The sequence below is a fragment of the Chelonia mydas genome, chromosome 1 (assembly GCF_015237465.2).
Source record: "Chelonia mydas isolate rCheMyd1 chromosome 1, rCheMyd1.pri.v2, whole genome shotgun sequence".
Taxonomy (NCBI): Eukaryota; Metazoa; Chordata; order Testudines; family Cheloniidae; genus Chelonia; species Chelonia mydas.
This window is the reverse complement of record NC_057849.1, coordinates 208,532,261-208,554,143: the sequence shown is the minus strand read 5'-3', so window position 1 is coordinate 208,554,143 and position 21,883 is coordinate 208,532,261. Positions and strand designations below refer to the sequence as shown.

Here is a 21,883-nt window from a genome sequence, read left to right as displayed (position 1 = left end):
TAGTGGGGTCCTTATCAGAATCCTAGAAACTTGACCTGGAAAGCTCTGTTAGAACATAGCTTATCCATCTCCCTCTCCTCCCCCTCCCCCACTGCCACTGCAGGATTGTACCCTCCTATCTGTTCTCCTGCTGAGGCTTCCCTTGGGGAAACTATTCCACAGTCTACTCAATCTTTGCTCTTACATGTTTCCTGAGCTCCCGCCTGAAAATAACCCTGGCTTAAAATTCATCCCATAGTTTCAACCCCTTGCATCTCCCTAAACAATTCCTCTGTGTGTTGGCAGCCCTCAGATACCTGCAAGCAGTTATATCCCTGTCCCCGTTCCCCCACCACCCATACTCCTTTAGCCGGGTTAGATTTGTTAATCTCTCCTCACAAATCAATCCCTCTCTCCAGCTCCGTAATCATTTTGCTTACTGTTCTCTGAATTCCTTCCAGTTTGTCACCATCTTTCTGGCAATGGGGTGCCCAGGACTGTAGGTGTGTGAGGTGCCTTAATACTGGGTAAAATATCGTCTCCTTACTCTGAGCAGTGGAGCCTTACCAAGAGGGGCTGTTGCCTCTTTGCTCTGAGTGCTGGAGCAATGTAGGCCTGGTCTGCACCTAAAATATAGGTTGAACTAGTTGTTCACTAGTGGAGTGAAAAATTCACACCACTGAGAGATGTAGTTAAGCCAATTTAAGCCCCAGTATAGACCTGCTAAGTTGATGGAAGAATTTTTCCCTCAACCTAGATACCACCTCCCGAGGGGGTGGATTAACTACAGTGATGGAAAAACTCCTTCTGTTGCTGTGGCCCTACAGTGGCACAGCTGCAGCACCTCAGCTGTGCTGCTGTAGTGTAGACAAGCCCGGAGAAAGGGACAGTAGTTTCCCTGCTGTATGCTGAGCTCCTCAGCTCTTCCAAACTGTTATTTTAGCGAGAACAGCTTGAGCTGCTGGAGGCTGTATTTGGCAAGGGGGGATCATTTCTCTCCTTTCTCCCAAGCCTGCTACAGTCTTCACCTCCCTGCCTTTTACTTGAACACATGCTGATGATAAGGTGTAAATGTTTTGGGGGAAAGGCAGTTGGTGACCTCAAAGAGACACATGCTCACCCTCAGTGTGTGTCACTGTCCCGCAAGCTGCTGTATATGCCCATAACAAAGATACCTGCTCCCCAGGGCTGGATTAACCTTTTGTGGGCCTGGCGCCAAACATATTTGTGGGCCCCCATGGAAGCAATGGAGCATGGCGATGGGGAGGTCAGTCCCCAGAGCGAGGGTCCAGCCAGAGGCAATGGGGCATGGCATGGCAGGGGCGGCCCTGCTCCGCCCAATGTGAGGGCACTATTTAGTTGCCAGACGCACAGTGGCCTGCCCGGCTGTGTGCTGCCAGCATGCCCCTTGCCCTCGGGGGCAGGCCCATGCCACACCACACAGCCTCTCCTGCCCAACACCCCCCCAACTCCCTTTAGCCAGAGCCCCCCTGGACCCACTATGCCCAGCTCTCCCTGCAGACCCTTCCACAAATGCACAGTGTCCTGCGCAACACCACCCCTGCCCACAGCCCCACCACAACTGCCCAGCACCCCCTACAGAACCCTCCCTAGTGCCCCAACACACACCGATCATCCCCACCCCTTCACAGCCCAGCACCCCCCCATACTCCCCACAGATCCACTCCCCTAAGCCCTGCCTCCTGGCCGCACTCAGTGGCCCTGCTGGGAGGCAACTGTGTCTGCCGGGCTGAGCCGGCAGCACAGCCAGGGCTGGTCCCAGAGCCAGGAATCGCTCCAGCCCCTCGGGAGTGGCGCGATCAGCCAGGCCAGGGCCTGTTCTGGCCAGGGTCCCTCAAGATGCACTTGCCCAGCCAAGCTCTCTGCACTGTCTCCCCCTACCTGGCTGAGGCTGACCAGGCTTCTGCACCAGTCCCAGGCGCTCAGCTTCAGGGAGACAGGTGGGGCCCCACAGGTGGTGGGAAGCAGAGAGCCCACAGCCAGAGGTGCACTGGGATCGGGCCAGGGGGCTGAGAGGAGCAGGGGGTGGGGCCAGGGGGTGGAGAGGAGCCCTCGGCCAGCCAGCGGGCAGGCCAGGAGGAGCAAGTGGTGGGCGGGGGGAGCCAGCAGGGTCTTGGGGCGCAGTGCAAGTTGAGTAGGCCAGGGCCCCTCAGCATGGGCCCAGCTCCATGAAGCCATTGTAAACCTGACGCTGCTGCTCCCTCAACCCATGAATGCTCATCTTCCTTATGCCCATCATGTATGTTCCCCTCCCCCCAAGACACACGCCTCTTCCCCTTCTCCGAGCAATGTGACTGACTCTTGCAGGTGCATCTTCTGCCCCTCTACATGTCTTCTCCCCTGAGATGCTCATCTTCATCATGCATGCTTCCATCTGCTCCTGTTGAGACATGCATCCCCTCTATATGCGCACTCCAACATTTTCCCTCTCCAACCCCTTGGGAGAGCAGGGGAATGCACCCATAACACCCCTCCCTGCCCTTTTATTGTTTCAGAACAAAAACACTATTAATGACAGTTATGGTGGTGGAGTTAACTTTTGCTTCTCCTGACTGATTTTAAAGTTCCCCCAGCACAAATAGCTTGGCCATGTGCATATTTTATAATGTATATTTAACACAAACAATAACAAACACATGCAGAAGAAACAGAAATAAAATATATTACATATAATCAGTGTTGCAAAGTTAATGTTGCTTGAGGGAACCTTAACTTGTTTCATTGCTTGTCTTTTTGTGATTTTTAGCTGTTGCCTTACAATGCAATTCTGCTTTGCAAAGCTTGTGTAGAAATGGCATCATGGGGCTCCATGTTTATCATCCATCAGCAATTCCAGAACAAATGGGCTCAGCTTACATGTAAACAGATTTTACAGAAAAACAAACAAAAAAAATGTGCGAAGTGGAAAGCTCACCTAAAAGAAAACCTAGGAGGGAGTTGATGAATTTAACCTCTGTATTTTGTTCTTATTTATCTTTTCCTTGCCACTCACCCCATCTTTCTCTCTTTTTTCCTTCTCCTGCTGCTTAAATGTCTATTACTATTACTATATTACTACTAGACTATAAATGTCTAATACTATTGTATCTTACCATTATAAAAAAGAAAATCCTCTTGCTCTGTTTTGTCAGAAAGCTTTGTATCATCTTACAGCAATCACGTATTTTAAAGATTGGTTTGCTAACTGCCAGTCCCACAAACTCAGCTCATGTCTGAAAGTCAAGCCGGGCTTTTTCCAACTCTCACCTCATTACTACTAACAGAACTTTTGCACACTTACATCTGTGTCACCCCAATGCCTTCATATTTGCTCTCATTAACACCTGTGCAATCTCGTGACCTTCAGTGACTGTGCACAGGTGTAACTTTTTAGAGCTTAGTAAGCACATCATCTTTTCTTGTGCCTTATCCACAGAAGTCCAGCACCCTCTCTCTGTAGGGTGAATAGAAGTAAAAAACAGGAAAATCTCATTTTAATCACTAAAATCAGCCTCTCTGGCTCTGAATATGCATAAGGAGCAGGTCTGCTGAGTCAGAGGCCATTTGCACAATATCACTTTTCAGAGTTGAAATGCACTATATGTTTATAATTTTTTTTTAAAAAATGCACCGGTGCTGTCTTCCCAGCAGCACACATACAGTGCTTACAACCAATGTTCCTGTGCCTTCACAAATTGTGTACTCTTTTAAATACACTCTTACTACATCTGCTCTTAAAGAAGCATGCACTTAATGGAGGCATTGGTGCTGTGTTTGCAGGAAATGCACCTATGCCTCTATGAAGTCAGCTGGGAGCCACTTGGGGACCTGGGGAAAAGACTCCTCTCTTTCCCAGGTATACACCACCTGAGAGGTGCTTGAAGACAGAGGCGTCAACTTTCTAATGTACCGGGGGTTGCACAACCCCCAGCTTTGTCCCAGGTCCCACTCCCACTTCATCCCTGCCCCTTCCTGCCCCCCGCCTCTTCCTGCCCCATTCCTCCCCCTCCCTGAGTGTGGCCCACCCTTGCTCCTCCCCCTCAGCACCTCCTGCATGCTGTGGAACAGCTGATCCACAGTAGGCGGGGGGGAGGGGCTGATCAGCAGGGATGCTGGAAGGTGGGTGGCACTGGGGGAGGGGGAGGAGCTGATGTGGGGGCTGCTGGTGGGTGCTCAGCACTCAACATTTTTTTCCTGTGGGAGCTCCAGCCCCAGAGCACCCATGGAATTGGCGCTTATGCTTGGAGACCAGCTCCTGAAACAAATAGCAGCTTGGTATCCAACCTCTTAGAATCACCAGTTTCAAACTTCCAGGGTTCTAGGCTTCGGTGCATTCTGAGCTCAAAGCTCGACTGCAAAGGAAATTGGGATTGGATGTGACTGTGATCTAATGATTACTCATTCAGACACGCACAGCTCAGGGGGGAGAATAAGAGGGTTGGCCAGGGAGAAGGGGAAGATGCCTGATATTCTGGAAACAGTGCACTCTCTGAAAGCCATGTGCTTGTACATGGAACACTGACGGTTAAGTGGTGGGTTTACAATGGGCTGAAAATTCCAACCTGCCCAGACCTGTGTGTTCAAACAGACATAACCTGTGGAAACATGGAGTAATTGCTAAGGAGGAGTACAAAAGAATAGCACAAGCATGTAGAGACAAAATCAGAAAGGCTAAGGCAAAATATGAGTTACACCTAGCAGAGGACATAAAAGGCAATAAGAAGAGGTTCTTTAAAGACATTAGGAGCAAAAGAAAGTTTATGTCTTCTTAGCAGGGAAGGAGAGCTAATAACTGATGACATCAAGAAGGCTGAAGTGTTTAATGCTTATTTTGCTTCAGTCTTCAATAAAAAAGTTAATAGTGACCAGATACTCAACACAATTAATTTTAACAACAAGGAAGAAGCAGTGCAAACCAAAATAGGGAAAGAACAGGTTAAAGAATATTTAGATAAGTTAGATGTATTCAAGTTGGCAGGGCCTGATGAAATTCATCCTTGGGCATTTATAGAATTAGCCGAAGCAATCTCAATCATTAGCAATTATCTTTGAGAATTCATGGTGGAAGGGTGAGGTCCCAGAGAACTGTACAAGGACAAACATAATACCTATTTTAAAAAAGGTGAACAAAGAGGACTTGGAGAATTATAGACTAGTCAGCCTAACTTGAATACCTGACAAGAAATGGAAGAAATTATTAAACAATTAATTTGTAAACACCTAGATCAGAGGTGGGCAAACTATGGCCTGCGGTCCACATCAGGCCCATGGGACCATCCTGCCCGGCCCCTGAGCTCCCGGCCGGAGAGTCTAGCCCCTGGCCCTTCCCCTGTAGTGGTGCCACCGTGCGGGCAGCGCAGCTTGCACCCGCCCACCTCCCAGGCTCTCCAAAAAGCCTGTCCTGCTGCTCTGAGCGGCCTGGTAAGGGGGCGGGGGGTGGGGTGGGGTGGGGTTGGATAAGGGGCAGGAGGTCCTGGGGGGCAGTCAGGGGACAGGGGGCTGTTGGATGGGGCAGAGGTTCGGGGAGGGGGGCGGTCAGGAAACAGGGAGCAGGGAGGGTTAGATGGGGGTGGGGTCCCAGGGGGTTGGGAGGTCCCGGTGGGGGGGGACAGGGAGCGGGGGGTTGGATGGGGGGGTTCCTGGTGGGGCAGTTAGGGATGGGGGTCCTGGAAGGGGGATGGTCAGGGGACAAGAAGTGGGGGGTGTTTGAATGGGTCGGGGGTCCCGAGAGCCCTGTCAGGGGGCGGGGGTGTGGATAGGGGGTGGGGCAGTCACGGGACAGGGAGCAGAGGGGTTGGATAGGGGGTGGGGTCCTGGGCGGATGGTTAGGGGCTGGGGGTCCCAGGTTGGGGCAGGCAGGGGACAAGGAGCAGGGGGGGTTGGATGGGTCAGGGGTCTGAGGGGGGCAGTCAGGGGGAAGGAAGTGTGAGGGGGCGGGGGCCAGGCTGTTTGGGGAGGCACAGCCTTCCCTACCCCGCCCTCCATACCGTTCCGCAACCCCGATGTGGCCCTTGGGCCAAAAAGTTTGCCCACCCCTGACTTAGATGATAATAGGGTTATAAGGAATAGCCAGGGTGGATTTGTCAAGAACAAATCATGCCAAACCAGCCTAATTTCCTTCTCTGACAGGGTTATTGGCCTAGTGCAGAGGTTCTCACACTGTGGTCCGTGGACCGCTAGTAGTCCACGAACTCCATTCAGGTGGTCCGCAGATAGTTCTCTCTAAGATGCACGCCTGGGCGGCCAAACACGAGAGAATGAAGGGCCCCCTACCTAATTAGTGGAGCCGCGCAGGCTTGGCTTCAATTAAGTGCCTGGACCCTGGAGAAGATGCACCTGTAAGGTGAGGTAGTGGCCTTGGGGGGAATAGGTGGGAGGGGCAGTGGGGTGAGAAGAGGGGGTGGGGGGAATTTGGGACATCTAGGGCTGGGATGGCCAGAGAAAGAGGTGACTTTCCCCAGCTCCAGGGCTGCGGCTGCCAGGGAGAGATGCCCCTTCTTCCCAGCCTCTTCTCTGTAGCTACTGTGGTGGGGGAGAGACCCCCCCTGCTTCCCAGCCGAGCTCGGGGGCTGCTGCGGTGGGGGAGAGAGGGAGAGACCCCGCCCCCCCTTCTCAGCCCCAGCTTGGGGGCTGCTGTGGCGGGGGAGAGAGGGTACATCCATCGCATTAGAAAGGTAAGACTAATGATATTAAAATATGAGTTGTGTGCTTTTATTTCTAGAACAAAAAAACATTAATTATTGTTAAGGTTTTTTTATATAGTGCTTTTATCCAAAGCGCTTTACAATAGTTAGCTACCTGTACAATTAACATTTGGAAAGATCATTAAGTGGTCTGCTGAGACCCTCAGAAATTTTCAAGTGGTTTGCGAAAATAAAAAATTTGAGAACCACTGGCCTAGTGTATGGGGGGAAGAAATAGATGTGAAATATCTTGATTTTAGTAAGGCTTTTGACACAGTCCCGCTTGACCAGGGGTCTCAAACTCAAATGACCACGAGGGCCACATGAGGATTAGTACATTGGCCCGAGGGCTGCATCACTGGCACCCTGCCCCCCCCCCCCCCCCGCCTCGGCCCCGCCCCACTCCACCCTTTCCATGAGGCCCCGCCTCTTCCCACCCCTTCCCTGCTCCCATTCCCAGGAGGGGTTTGGGGTGTGGCAGGGGGCTCAGGGCAGGGGTTTGGGGTGCAGGAGGGGTTTGGGGTGCAGTGGGGGTTGGGGTGCAGGAGGGGTGCAGAGTGTGGCAGGGGGCTCAGGGCAGGGAGTTGGGGTGCAGGAGGGGTTTGGGGTGCGGCAGGGGGTTTGGCTGCAGGACGGGTTCGGGGGGTGGGCTCTGGACCGGCGCACACCGGGGCAGGCAGGCAGGCTCCCTGCCTGCCATGTCCCCGCTCTGCTCCGGGAAGCAGCCGGAACCTTGGGGAGGGGGGGCACAGGGGTCTGTGTGTTGCCCTGGCTGCGCCTTCAGGTACCGCCGCCCGCAGCTCCCATTGGCCGGGAATGGGGAACCGCGGCCAATGGAAGCTTCAGGGGAGGTACCTGGAGGAGACCCCTGGGCCTCCTCTCCCCCCCGCCCCGGTCCCGGCCGCTTCCTGGAGTGGCGCGTGGGCAAGGCAGGCAGGCAGGCAGGGAGCCTGCCCTGCCTCTGGTGTGTGCCGGGCCGGAGCCACTCTAGGTAAACGCAGGGGGTGAGGAGACCACAGGGAGCTGGCAGGCCGCAGGAAATAGCAGGCTGCGTGTTTGAGACCCCTGCACTTGACAGTCTCATAAGCAAACTAGGGAAATGTGGCCCAGATGAAATTACTGTAAGGTGGGTGCACAACTGGTTGAAAGATATACTCAAAAAGTAGTTATCGCTAGATATACCTTTCCAGTTTGACAGTGATCTAGTGGGGTTCCACAGGGGTCAGTCCTAGATTTGATACTCGTCAATATTTTCATTAATGACTTGGATAATGAAGTGGAGAGCATGCTTATAAAATTTGTGGATGTCACCAAAATAGGGGTGGGTGGGTGTGTTGCAAGCACTTTGGAGGACAGGATTAGAATTTAAATGACCTTGACAAATTGGAGAATTGGTATGTAATCAACAGGATGAAATTCAGTAAAGACGAGTTCAAAGTGTACTTTGTGAGAAAAGAAAAACAAACGCAAAAGTACAAAATGGGGGAATAACTGTCTCGGTGGTATTACTGCCCCCTCCCACACTCAAACTCTGCTGCTGCTGGGCGGGGGGAGGCACGAAGCCCAGTAGGGAGCCTGCGGGCCCCGCCACACCCCACCCCCCAGTACCAACGGGGGTCCCGTGCTGCGTGCTGCCGCCTGTGCCACCCCAGCACCAGCAGGGGTCCCAGGCGGCCCCACTCCCGGCACCCGGGCTGCCCTCCCTCAGCCCCCGCCCCCAAGTTTTAGTCACGGGTATATAGTGAAAGTCAGGGACAAGTCACGGGCCGTGAATTTTTGGTTACTGCCCGTGACCTGTCCATGACTTTTATTAAAAATACTCGTGACTAAAACATAGTCTTAAATATGAATCACAAATGTGATGTAGTTGTGAAAACTGCTATTATAATTCTGGGCTGTATTAACAGGAATGTTGTATGTATGACACAGGAGGTAACTGTCCCACTGTACTCGAGGTTGGTGAGGCCTCAACTAGAGTACTGTGACCATTTCTAGGTGTCACTCTTTAGGAAAGATGTGGATAAATTGGGGAGTCCAGAGGAGAGCTACAAAAACGATAAAAGGTTTAGAAAAGCTGACCTATGAGGAAAGGTTAAAAAAATTGGGTATGTTTAGTCTTCTGAAAAGAAGACTGAGGGGGGACCCGATAACAGTTGTCAAATATGTTAATGACTGTTAAAAAGACAAGGGTGATCAGTTGTTCTCCAAGTCCACTAAAGGCAGGACAAGAAGTACTGGGCTTAATCTGCAGCAAGGGAGATTTAGGTTAGATATTAGGAAAAACTTTCTAACTATAAGGGCAGTTAAGATCTGGAACAGGCTTCCAAGGGAGGCTGTGGAATCCCTGTCCACAGCTGTCAGGGATGGTCTAAGTTTACTTCGTCCTGCCACAGCACAGGGGGCTGGACTTGATGACTTCTTGAGGTCACTTCCAGCCCAACATTTCTATGGTTCTGTGATTTTGCAGCTTGTCTTTTTTCCAAATTTGCCATGTAAATGTGTCCTTTGCTGTGTCTGCAGTTTCCAGTTTTAGCCATTTTCTGCACTGACACCCTGAAAAGTAGTCAAAGTGGGTATATTGCATAATTAAATCATGTGTGCTAGAGATGGGAAAAATCTTTTAATCTTTCCTCCCAACGCCTTGACTTTGAAGATGAGTTGTGGGACGCTGACCCTCCTCCCAGTTATTGTAACCTTTTCAAAGTCCCAATAGTGACCTGATCCTCTCTCCCAGATATCACCCTCCATCATGCCAAGCATGATCTACCTAGCTGCCCACCTCAGCTGCACCATGCAGGATACAGAAGGCTGCCTAGGGCCCTACATATCTGGCTGTCTGCAGGGTTTGACAAACCCAAGACTGTCTAGAACTGGAGGCAAAGTTCCCCACAAGAAGGGCCTTTCTCACAGTATTTCTTTTGGGGTGGTGGAGGAAAGGCTTGCTGAAGGAGATCTGTTTTCATGAGATTCCTGGATATGTTTTGCAGACTCGATGTTCAGGAGAGCCTCCAAACTTTCGAATGGGTGTCAGAACCAACTTCCGAATGGTTAGGTTCACTTGCTACTCATGCTAAGGCTGATCCTGGGAACTGTAGAGTAAGACCCCTTCTTACCTCTCTCAGGGAAAAACAGTTAGGAAGAAATGATTCCTCTCTGGTGCAGTGGCACAAAGAAGGGTGGGTTTCTGGCTGTGACAAAGCAGGTCTGGGTTGGGACTCTTGCTGGAGTTGAATCCCAAAGGTCCCTCCACTCTTAGTTCGTGCTTCCTTTTCTGTAAGCTCTGCACTGTAGCACCTTAGGTGCTAGAAGTGATGGGGAATGTGAGTGTAGAACATGCACTAGCATTTTAATTGTCATGTCAACTATCCACCCTCCAAGCAGCTCTAGATGGTAGAGTGGTCACAACACCAGCAGTTGATCTGTGCCATCCCTATCTGTGCCATTGCTAGTATGAGTGCACCAGTGGGAAAATGGGCAGATGAATTCTAGCACGGACAAGGCCTCAGTGATCTTCTTTCCCCAACTGCTAGCTCTTAACTACTGCTTTAGATCAGAAATCAGCACAGGTGAGGCAGGCTGTGTTGGGGGTCAGGATGAGGAAGATGCTGCACGGGCTGCATTGCAAATCAACAGGCTGGTAGGAGTAGGTCAAGAGGTTGTGGCTCTCTCTCCCCCCTTGATGCAGGTGGTTTCAGTGGTCTGTGTGTGTGTGTGTTTGCTTGATTTGCATCTGCGGGTGGGAGAGTAAGGCAGATGCTGAAGATGCATGTGCAGTGAAGTACTAAAGATGGATGGCGCCTGTGGGGGAGGTGCTCCCTGGATGCTCAGGGCTAAGAGCTGCAGTTCCAGACAGACTCTCAGTGTGGAAGGGCCCATTCTGTGCTGTGACAAGACTGAGGGATGGCTCAGGTTTAGTGACTCGGTTTCAAGCCTTCCTAATTTTTATTTTAAAAATCAGCTTGGCAAAGTGCTCATTCCTTAGTGAGAACAACCTCTGTGCAGGGTTTGGAGCTTTACACAAAAGCAAGTGGCCTCAGTTTTGGGAAAAAAATATCAGTTTGGGGCAAGGGTAGTGTGTTGCCCACCTTGCCAGACTGAAGCTGGCTAGGCCCAAACTTTCAAAGGTGGCAACTGGTTTGGGGTTATCTCTGTTTGTGGGTATCCCCCATTGAGACTGAGGATCTGGCTTTTGAGAGGTGCTGAGCACCCACAAGTCCACTTGAAATCAATAAGAGCTGCAGGTATTCAGAACTCAGAAAACCAGGCCTCTGTGTATCTTCAGCACCCAAAGATGGTGGCTACTCTTTTGGATGTTTTATCCTCACTGGATTTTGTTAATTTGTCCTCTTTTAATAAATAATCATAATAACAATAAAGTGTTGGAGAGAGTGAAAAAGGCAAACCAACTTTTGGAAAGAGGCCAAGAATGGAAAATTCATCCCTAAAAGAAAATTATCAAAAATGGGCTTCTTGTCCTTTAATAAAGTGTTTAGCACTGGGCAACCCTAACATATGTACTTAGCTGTTGAAAGGGTTAAAAAAAATGTAGAGCTGCTCTTGTCCCTGACCTGCTTTGCCAACTGAGGATATAAACTAGTCCTTAAAAAGGTTGTGCCTAAAAGTGATACAGGCAGCTTTTGGGAGGGAGGCAGTGGGGGAGTGCTGGGAGATTTAGGAATATCAGGTGATTTCCGTTACCCTTTTAAAACTTTTTCCTTGGATACCCAGCTCCTGGGATCAGGGTAAGTTTATCAGTCTCTTCTACTGTCTTCCTTCCCTCCCTGCTTCTGAGCCACCCTGATGGGATCAGATAATCTGTCTCTGTATGGCACTAGCAAGACTGCACCTAGAATAATTGTGTTTAATTGTGTGCGCCTCTGTGCCTGAAAGACATTGATGAATTGGGAGTTCAGAGAAGGGTAACAGAAGTGATTAAGGGGCTCTAGGGAATTCATAAGGTGCTATTCAAAGAACTACAGGTACTGGTGAAATGATGAGTAAAGAGGAGCTGCTCTGGAGTTGAAGGTTGTAAATGCTGGAGAGGGAGAGGAATTGTTTAGAGGACCCAAAGGGGTATAGCCAAAATAAAAAGAAACAGGATGAAATTGTCAAAGGTGGAGAATTTCAGCTGGGATATTGAGCATCTTTCGTACCTGTGAGGGCCTGTGAGAATGTGGAATGGTCTCCCAAGGGAAGGGATGGAAGCCCCATTGCTTGGGCCATTTGAAAGTAGGACTAGATAACCCCCTGAAAAATATACAGGGACCAATCCTGCATTTGGCTGGGAAGGGAAGATAAGCAAGATGTCAACGAACTAAAGAGGTCTTTTCCCCCTTTCCAGTTCCTTTCGTTCTAATAAGAATCTCAGCAGCATCTGGGGTGAGGGGCTCCCATCCTTGTAGAAAACCCATCCTAATGTTATACCAATAAAATAAAAACCAGCAGGATCTTATTAAAGGGGAAAAGGCAAAATGCCACATTTATTGTGAATACAGAAAGAATCATAGTAAGCAGTTAGTTATAGCTATAACATTCCATTCAATTTCATATTTATTCACACACACACACACACACACACACAGGTTCTGCAAGGTTGTTATCATAGTTACCAGCCTTAGAGTTGCTCATGCCATGCCACTGGCCAGGTGGCCTGGACATGAGGAGGGAGCAGGGCCTTGTCAGATGCTCATCTGATGCTCCTGGAAGTTGGTTTGCAGAATCAGACCCCAAAGTTCTCACTTTCTAGAGTCCATTTTTATAGGAATTTTTTCCTATGCCAGTCTATGGGAATTGCTTCATCATGCTGTTGCTGAATGAATCAGCAGATAGCACATTCCTGACAGCTCCGTGCTGCCAGATGTTATCTTGTTCTTTGGTTCTCCCATCCTTGAGGCTGTTGGGTGGATTCCAGTCTGCCCTCCGGGGATCCTCTGGTTATTTCCACTTGACGCCTTCTTCAGACGATGGACACTGGATTCTTAGGCTGGCACCTCCCTGATCATTCAGTTATTATCCACACCAAGCATCCATCCATATACATCCTCTATCTCTATTTTAATCACAATTGTTAACAAAGTGAGATGAATACAACAAAAGGGCGGGGAGTCTCTGGGTGCTGTTTGTGTTGTTACAGAGTATTGCTTTGAGTCTCTCTCTGTGTGAGTAGCTGTTGTTACAAAGAAATGCTTTGAGAACAGACTCTGTCTTAGAATGTACTAACACAATTAGCAGCTTGCAAGTTTTGCACATAGAGGGAGAGAAACAGTACTAAAAACCAAGAGACCTCTTAATTACTAATACCCTGGAATTTAAACTATGGGGAATCAAACTCATTTGTGGTTTTAATACAGAACTTCTTTAATATGATCCAACACTGACAGGTTCAGGATCCACTGAGTAATAGCAGAGAGTGGTACAAAGCGGGGAGGTGGTGGGTGAGCTCTGTGCCCTGCTTTCATTTTAGGTGTAATCTCTTGTTGCCAAATGTGGCTGTGACAAGATGAATGGGACCCCAACATCCACTGTGAAATACAGATGAGCCTATGAGACATGCAGGAGGAAGGATGGGCTTTGAGATTTATACGTTATTACTTTCATCTCCGGCACTACAAATAATCCAAAAACATGTCAGAAAGAGATGTTACAATCCTGAAATATTTATTCAACACACATACATGCCACCCTCTGAGGCTAGCTATCCTCTCCCTAAATATTAATGGTACATAACATTGTCCTGATGTTGGACATAACGAGCTAGAAGTGCAGGACAGGGAGGAGGAAGAGGAGGATGAGGAGGAGGAGGAGGAAAGGATCAAAACCTGTCAGTGCTCTACTTGACTCCATAAGCTGTTGTGTGTAATATGTCCATTGAATCCCTGCTCAGTGCTTCTCGAGGAAGGAGACCACTTCCACAAGGTCTCTGCCAATGTTCCACTGGCAAATCTAGGTCATCCTCATACCCAATCACTCCTTCCCTATTCTATCCACCCGTCCTCTCTGCCTCCTTGCTCCACACCCCACTCTACCCTCCCCCTGATGCTGCCCTTCCAGCCTCATCTCACCCTCTAGCAAACACCTCCTAGAAAAGAGCCCAAAGTAATTCAAGCAAAGAGTATGCACAGAGTATTAATTATGGGGCCTTTTGAAAGTGTCCCTCACTGCTCTGCTGTGTCTAATAGCCATTAAGAGAAGCTCTGTGGATGCTGCTCTGGAGCCCCCCATCATTAACTATGTGGTCCAGCATGCGTCCTTCATCTGGAGGAGGTAGTCCTTTAAATGAACAGCTGGGTATGGCTCATGGTATTGGGATGAAGGCAAATTAATGTTACTGATTTGAATATTCTTCTGGAGCAGAGCAGGGGCCCAAGAAACCCCTGGTACTTGTTGCTCAGTTTAACCATTTGACACACCAAGGAAGAGAATATTGGTCCTGAGGTCCTCTTCCCTCCCTCTCCCACCACTGCAGCTCCATACAGATGTCCTGTGTCCCTTGGTGATCCTCTTTTTCTCTCCTTTCCTAATCTCAAGGCGCCTCTCACAAACCCTGATCACTGAAAGCATCCTCACCGAACCCTCTCCTGCTGCTGATTCTCCCCATCCAGTGGTGTCTTAGCTCCCTTTCCAGTCCTGATCCTTCCCCTATCTCTTCCCTGATGTGACACAACCAACTCCCTGACCTACAGTTGTTATGATAATACCTCAGCCTAATGCACCCCTTGATCTCTGCCAGGTCTCTACCTGATATTTGCCACCACACAAATCTGCCTAAGCCCTTCCTAGTTCCCCTCCCCTGCATGCTCTGCCTCCTTAGGTTCTGTCTCCAATTTAATTCCTACCATGTGTTTTGGTTGGGAGAGTTGGGGAAAGAGACTACTTACAACCCAGCAGTCCCCAGTATGGTTAAAATGGGGCTCACTCTTGCTGCACAGATTAGATTGAACCATATTTAAAAAAAAATCCTGCCCCATGTTACAGCCATGCACAGTTGATTTTAAGTGTAATGAGGATCTTTAGAAGTAGCCAGTTTCCAGGTCATAGCAGTTTGCGCTTGCTATTTTCTTCTGCAGATCCAAACACACAACATAAAGCTGGATGAGCAGTGTTATAAATTACATTTTACAGAAATGGAGGTAGGTAGAATTAATAGTAGAGGTGGAGCTAGAACCCTGGTTTATAAGCCAAGTTGCTATGCATGGTGCCACAGTGGCTTTTGCAGAGTAAGCTCGCATTAAGGTACTTCACAGAGCATATCTACAGGTACCAAAATTAGCTCTGCAGTGCAGGAGAGCAGCCACTCCTTCAGATGCTGCAAAATAACAGGGAGATTTTGGCCAAGGACACTGGGCAAAGCCTCATGTACAGTGGTCCAGCTGTTCCAGCAACAGAAGAAAAGGCCCAGTGTGGTGTTCTCCCAGGCTTTCTTCTTTCACCTCAGCACGCAGAGAATATAACAAACAAAGCAAAGCAAAGTCTCTGCTTTGGCCATAGCCTGCTCCTCCAATGGCAGGAGCTGCTTCTCCAAGGATTCCTCCAACCTCTGACCACCAGAGGTTTTGTGTTTTCCCAGAATTATGGCTTGGCCTTACAGTCCCCAGCCCCGCAATTTTACTCTGCCCAATGGGAGAGCTGCATGGGTAATCAGGTTATGCATTGTGCCGTACCCCCACTTGATTGCTATGGGATCTTTAGTGTTCACAGACAGTCCAGGAAATGTTGCCAACCTGCAGCTCCCTCGGGCCCCACCAGTGCTAGGGAGAGATTTACTGATCATGCTCTAGTCTCTGAGTGAGTGGGAGTGTGAGGAGCTAGCAAACAGGAGCAGCAAACGGAAGTTTTGAGAGGGAATTTAGAGAGGGATTGTGAGAGCCTGATACACCTAACATTCTCTAAACTTAGGCCAATAAACACCCCTCTTCCCCAAACCCCTCCAAATACCAAAAACAACCCCCCGCCCCCCGCAAAGAATAACAACCCCTCCAAAGGCTGCAGGAGATAAAAGAATGCAGGCAGAAGTCCAGTAGCAGAGTGGGGGTCTATCCAGTTTTATTGCACTGAATGCAGCATGTATGATTATCTACCCTGTAGCCACGGGGTGTATGTGTGGATTCGGTGCAAGGAGCTCATGGTCCTCAGAGACTGAGTACAGGCTCTGGAGACCAGAGTGGCTGAACTAGAGGAGGTAAGGGAGATAGAGAGGGACATAGATGAGACTTTTGGGGGCACAGTAGAGTGGTCCCATCTCCAGTCTGACAGCCTCTGTGCTGTTGAGGAGGATGAAAGTCTGAGGGAAGGAGAATACCAAACTGCAGTGAAGGGAAACCGTCCTATAGTTGAGACGAAGGGTAGTGGATAGGTAGACCGTTGGCCAAATCTGGGTCACCAGATGCTTTTGAATCGACCCCGAAATTGTTTTATTTACTTATTATTATTGTTATTTTTTAATTATTATTTCCTCTGGAGTCTGGAACTTGACTATACCTTGACCAAGAAATTTGGACCTTGATAAAAAATAATTGACTACCTCTGATTGAGACCCTCCTTCCAGATGATGACCTGGGTATTCTCTTGTACTGAGAATCTCTCCCTGGGAGGGAATGTCAATTATTAGGAAGAGACAGGTAATAGTAATGGGAGAGTCGATCATTAGAATCATAGATAGTTGGGTTTGTGATGACCCAGAGAACAACCTGGTGAATTGCCTGCCAGGTGCAAAGGTTGCAGATCTCTTGAGTCATCAAGACAGATTTATGGGCAGTGCTGGGGAGGAGCTGGTGGTTCTGGTACATGTAGGTACCAACAACATAGGGAAAGGTACAAGAGAGAGGTTCTAGAGGTCAGATTTAGGTTTGTAGGTAAGATATTAAAGCCCAGGACTGGCATGGTAGCATTCTCTGAAATCCTTCCAGTTCCATGTACAGGGCCAGTTAGACAGGCAGAACTTCAGGGTCTCACTGCGTGGATGAGATGATGGTGTAGTGAAAAGGGCTTTAGGTTTATTAGGAACTAGGAAACCTTTTTGAGCAGGACGAGCTTATACATGAAGAATAGGCTCCACCTAAATCAAAACAGACCAGACTGCTGGCATGTCAAATTACAGAAGAATATAAGATGGCAATACTGGGTCAGATCAATAGTCCGTCTAGCCCAATATCTTGTCTCCAAACAGTGGCTCCTTTCCAGGCTCAAGTTGGCCACCCCGGGCTAGGGACACTCAGAGCATGGGGTTGCATCGCTTACCATCTTGGCTAATAGCCATTGATGGACCTATCCTCCAGGAATTTTCTCCACATCAGTCATGAATTTTATAGACCTGTATCACATCCCCTCTTAGTTGTGTCTTTTTCAAGCTGAAAAGTCCCAATTTTTAATCTCTCCTCGTATGGAAGCAGCAATTAAAATGGTTGTAGAGGAGTTTTAAAGTAAGGGCTGGAAAAAGGGGTAAGCAGTAAGGTGGCAAAGTTTACAGATGATACAAAATTACTCCAGACAGTTAAGTCCAAATCAGACTGCGAAGAGTTATAAAGGGATTTCACAGAACTGGGTGAGCGGGCAACAAAATGGCAGATGAAATTCGGTGTTGATAAATGCAAAGTAATGCATACTGGAAAATATAATCACAGCTGTACATAAAACATGATGGGGGTCTAAATTAGCTGCTGCCATTCAAGAAAGAGATCTTGGAGTCATTGTGGATAGTTTTCTGTCCACTCGAAGTGTAGTGGCAGTCAAAAAAGCAAACAGAATGTTAGGAACCATTGAGGAAGGGATAGATAATAATATCATAATGCCACTACATAAATCCATGGCACACCCATACCTTGAATATTGCATGCAGTCTCAAAACAGATATATTAGACATGGAAAAGGTACAGAGAAGAGCAACAAAAATGTTAAAGGATATGGAACAGCCTCCATATGAGGAGAGATTTAAAAGACTGGGACTTTTCAGGTTGGAAAAGAGACAGCTAAGGGGGGATATGATAGAGGTCTATAAAATCATGAATGGTGTGAAGAAAGTTAATAAGGAAGTGTTATTTATCCCGTCACATCATAGGCACCAACTCAGTGTGTACTCTGGGGCTGGAGCACCCTGGGGAGAAAATGGTGGGTGCTGAGCATCTACCGGAAGCCCCCTCTATCAGTTTCCCCCCCTGCCTGCTGGCGGATCCTGCAGATCAACACCTCCCCCTCCCGCCCGCCGCAATCAATTGTTTTGCGGCATTCAGGAGGCTCTGGGGGGAGGGGGAAGTGGGGAGGAGTGAGGATGCGGCGCGCTTGGGAGTGGGGGGCGGAACTGGGTGGGAAGAGGCGGGGTGGGGCCTTGGGGGAAGGGGTGGAGTGGGGGCAGGGTCTGGGGCAGAGGTGGGAGTTGAGCACCCCTCGGCACTTTGGAAAGTTGGTGCCTATGCTTCACATAACACAAGATTCAGGGGTCACCCAATGAAATTAATAGGCAGCAGGTTTAAAATTAAAACCTTCACACAATGCACAGTCAACTCGTGGAACTCATTGCCAGGGAATGTTGTGAAGGCCAAAACTATAACTGTGTTAAAAAAAGAATTAGGTAAGTTCATGGAGGACAGGTCCATCCATGGCTATTAGCCGGGCTAGTGAGGGATACAACCCCATGCTCTGGGTGTCCCTAAGACTCTTACTGCCAGATGCTGGGATTGGACAACAGGGGATATGTATCACTTGATAATTGCCCTGTTCTGTCCTTTCCCTTTGACGCATCTGGCATTGGCCACTGTTGGGAGACAGTATATTGGGCTAGATGGACCATTGGTCTGATCCCTATGTTTGTTCTCATGTTCTTAAGCTACTGCTGATTGTAGAGAAGAGACAGGACCAAAATTCCCCACCAGCTGGAGCCCCTGCTGATAGGATTCAATCATAGCAGGGTGCTTGCTGCACAGTAGAGCTGCATTCTGGACAAAAGTTCCTCTCCCTCCCTGCTCCTCTCTCACTGGTTCATATTTTTGTGTATATATTCCCACACCAAATACTTCAACTTACAATTAAAGGCTGCTCAGTGCATTGCCTGTCAATGGGATCCACAGCATAGAGGGAAATCAGCAAAGGTGATGTTGGTTCCTTGTTCTCAGTTCCTTATTCAAAGAGCACCAGTTAAGGCAACATTACAGCCCAGACAAACCTCAGTATTTGCAGTGGTAGGTTAGTGGGTATAAGGAGAACAGGCTGGGGTGAGGAGCTGGCTGGGAGTGAGGGGTATAAAGTGGAGCTCGGGGGAGGAAGTCTAAGGTAGCAGCAGAGGCAGCAAAGGGACTGTGCTTGAGGTAATCTCCACTTGTGCTGTGGACTGGTCGTTTTAAAAGGAAGCATTCTATTTTCGGGCCCCTTGGCATACATAAAAACAGTGATGATGAATAATGGTAATAATTATTTTTAAAATAAAAGTAGCCTATGTGGGAGGAGAGTGTTCAGCGCTACATGGGCTAAAAATTTGAAGTGTTAGAGCCATTTGTTAGCAGAGGGAGTCGAAGAAAAGTCTAAAGGTCAAAAAGTCATTTTAACTCCCTTTAACTCCTAAACTGCTGAACCAGTTGCACTTCCAACTTTCCTGAAAATCCAGGGCTAGAGCTGCAGAGCCAAATCATTAAAGTCCAAACAAAGCCCTTCCATCTGCAATCAAAGTTTGGCACGGAATAAAATCTTAGCTTCAGACACAAAAGAAACCGGTTCTGGACCTTCTCCCAGTGAAGTTAGTTGCTGGTGCTTAGCAGTTGCCCCTCTCAAGTCCTGGTGCTTAGCAGTTTCACCTTTCTTGTGGCAGCACAAACTATAGTTAGACGTGTTGCCCCCTAACCTGGGTACAGACCGTGAGGCATGACTGAGGCAAATAAAGACATGCCTGAAGGGTGTGGGTATGTACCCACGTTCATAGTCTGTGCAGATCTCTATTCACCCATGCCATGCCTCCCTCCCTACACAGCTATTTTTAGCAGTGTAGTGCCCCACTGCCTACCCACTGCTGGAGCCTTCCCCTAGCATAAGAAAAGACTAGCAGTGGGGAAAGGCTCTGGTAGCTCCTCGAAACTGGAGCCTTTCCCTGCAACTGGAGCCTTTTCCCGCCGCAGGGAAAGACTCTGACAGTGAGGAAAGGCTCTACCAGCACCCCCACTGCTGGAGCTACACATACATTACACACTGCCACCAGTGGTGTGTAGCATAGACGTAGCCTCTGAAGGTTGGTTCCTGTTTTCTGGGATGTAGCGGGGTGGCTACCCACTACTGCCCTGAAGGGCTTGAAATCAGCCCTGGGAGAGGGCTGAGGCAGTGAGAGGGCTGCTGCTAGGAAAAGCATCAAGCCTTGGCTGATTGGGGAACCAGCCACAGATGCGGCCATGCCCCAATCAGGGCACAGCTGGCCCTTATAAGAGGGCAGTGGGCCAGGAGCAAATGCTCACTTGCTCAATGTGGAGAGGGATGGGCCTGGCTGCTAGGAGCTAAGCAGGGTACCAAGACTGGAGCAGGGCTGGGGGAAGGCTAGAGGAGCTGGGGAGCTTCAGCCTGGAAACCCCCCAGGTTGCAGGCCTTGTTAAAGGCCAAAGAAAGGTACTGGGGTTGCAAAGGCAGCAGGTCCAAACCTCCCTTGCTGGTGATGAGTAGCACTTACACTGCAGTCTGCCCCAGGGAATGGGAACTTGTTGATGACTGGCAGTGGCCATAGACTGAGGTGAGGTGGGGATAGAGGGTGGGGGTTCCCTGGGGAGGGGAGACTCAGATCTGTGGGGGTACTGCCAGGGGGCAGCACCCTGGACTGAAAGGGGCACCGGGGTCCAGGAGGGACTCGGGCCCAGCGGCAAGCAGGACACTGGCCTGCAGAGGGTGCTCCAGAGGCTGGAAAAGCTAATTCCCTGGACGACCAGCAAGAGGCGCCGCAGGGGTGTGTCCCGCCCTGTTACATGGGACACGAGCTTTTTACTTCTGACCTCCATTGCCTGAACATTGTATGGGGAAATGATTTATCTTTCTTCTATCTTTTATGCAAGAAGGTTATGTATTTTCTTTCCTTGATAAGAAAACATCTCCTTGGTATTTTCAAACTTGTTTATGTGATGGTTTTGGGGCACTGACTGCCACAGAAGTGACTGAAAATGACATTGTTAATCTAAATGTTGTTCTTGCTCCTGGTGCAGGAAAGGGAACCAATTTGCAAAGAATTCTAAACACCACAAAGTGAATTGTTTTTTTCACCCAAAAGGAGATAATGTTCTATGGATTATGACTGTCAGGAATATTTAACACACAAATGCTCTTAAGGCTGTTTTGATCACTCAGTGAGCCACTTCAGGAAAGCTTTAGTGTTCTGTCCCTGAGGCTGTAAATTCACCACTTTTTCCTCCAAAATGTTAAACACCCTTCTCTGCAGATATATCCTTTCCTAATCACACATTCAAAGGTTGAAAGCATCAAGTTCATTTCCAAGTGGTTAAAATTGCATTTCAAGGGCCTTTACATGGTTGTATCAAGGGAAGTTTCCCTAGACATAATAGATTGAAATTGATCAGGAGAATCAGTAGCTAGAGCTATTATCCACTCTTGCTAGCAAAGAAGATGAATGTGATGGGATAGCCACAAAATTTTTCCTTTGGGCACTCTCCATTTTATTTCTCATGTGAGAATTCGAAAGATATAATTTCTCCAGCCTTTCTATTTTTAGGGCAGCTTTTACAAGACATCTGAAGGGGGACACGCAATGACAAAAAATGGGTTTGTTCTGGTTTTTGATTCTGTATGATGTATAAAAAAGGCCTAAAATTTTTTTTTAGGAATGTTTATTTTTGGCCTGTTTTAATATTGGAAATGTATGTCTTGTTTTCCTTGGAATACTCTATGGAGTACTCATGAATTGACAGGATTATTGCTTCAAAAACTGTCAAGCAAGTGAAACCCAGTTGCGAGAGGAAGAGATTTTTATTCAGACTGTTTAGAAGATTGTGTGTGTTTACACTTGCACTCTATACACATTTAACTCAAATGCCTAATGAGCTCTTGGAAGAAAATGTCTGTTAAAAGATTAGCAACCATACCCCTACTTATTTATTATTTATATTACTGTAGCACTTAGAGGCCAGGGCCCCATTGTACAAGGAACTGTACAAGCAAAAAGACAGTCCCTTCCCTGGAAAGCTTCCAGTCTAAGGACATTTACACTACAGCTGCTACAGAGACACTGCTATGGTGCTGTAGCTGTGCCG

At 48.5% G+C, this 21,883-nt stretch overlaps 1 protein-coding gene across 8 annotated transcripts in view; it reads left to right on the top strand.

Annotated features, from left to right (window-relative positions):
• LOC102932912 (ephrin type-B receptor 5) overlaps positions 1-21,883 on the top strand; it is a 133,359-nt gene that overhangs the window by 5,651 nt on the left and 105,825 nt on the right. For 2 of the 8 annotated variants that reach the window (XM_043545523.1, XM_043545676.1), the window contains exon 1: positions 20,084-20,237. The exons of 4 other annotated variants lie outside the window; for them this stretch is intronic. The gene's annotated coding sequence lies outside the window, so the exon portion shown is untranslated. Of the gene's footprint in view, positions 1-20,083; positions 20,359-21,883 lie in introns of those variants that run through there. 2 more of the 8 variants (XM_043545571.1, XM_043545717.1) reach the window with 1 other exon arrangement.